The 656-nt window shown below is 69.4% G+C and overlaps 1 non-coding gene across 1 annotated transcript; it reads left to right on the top strand.

Annotated features, from left to right (window-relative positions):
- The first annotated feature begins 494 nt into the window (after positions 1 to 494).
- On the top strand, positions 495 to 568 carry TRNAN-GUU. Its single transcript has one exon. It is a non-coding gene; the product is annotated as a tRNA-Asn (tRNA).
- The last annotated feature ends 88 nt before the right edge of the window (positions 569 to 656 follow it).

Here is a 656-nt window from a genome sequence, read left to right as displayed (position 1 = left end):
GGGACCCGAGAGCGACGGTCACCACGACCCTGTCCTCGTCCAAGCCCTGTGCTGGACACAGAAATCCGAAGATGGCAGCTGAAGCTTCACAGCGTCCCCGAAGGCAGCTCACGAGGGTGGGCACAGGCTCATTCCCTGGGTGCAGGCGGCGCCAAGGACGGCAGGAGCGTGACGGAGCCCACCGGGCGTCCGGCTCCCCTTGGGCCCCACGCGGCTCCGGCAGGGGTCGCGGCCCCGGGCGTCTTCAGGGGCGCTGGCTTGTGAAGCAGGCGACGGGCAAGGCGGGCCGAGGGCCACTCGGCTGCGCTTCTGGCTTCGGGATCCGCCAGCGTGGCCGACGCCACGGTCCAGCGCTCTGCAGTCTCGGGTTCTCAGAGGCTCTGGCGCTGGCACGGCCGTCCTGCAAGGCCGATCCCGGACACAGAAGAGCGAGCGCGGGCGAGGCGGAGGGAGCCCAAGGCCCACGGGGTGGAGCCAGAGGCGGCGCGGGAGGCGTCTCTGTGGCGCAACCGGTCAGCGCGCTCGGCTGTTAACCGAGAGGTTGGTGGTTCGAGCCCACCCAGGGACGTCACTTTTCCGTTTTCACTCGTGCCTGCTGCGGTCGGTCAGCTGCACGGTGACAACCAGCGAACGGGACGTCGTCTGTCTTCTTTCCG

The sequence above is a fragment of the Galeopterus variegatus genome, unplaced genomic scaffold, assembly GCF_000696425.1.
Source record: "Galeopterus variegatus unplaced genomic scaffold, G_variegatus-3.0.2 Scaffold22649, whole genome shotgun sequence".
In the NCBI taxonomy this organism is placed as follows: Eukaryota; Metazoa; Chordata; class Mammalia; order Dermoptera; family Cynocephalidae; genus Galeopterus; species Galeopterus variegatus.
This window is presented reverse-complemented; position numbering and strand designations above follow the sequence as displayed.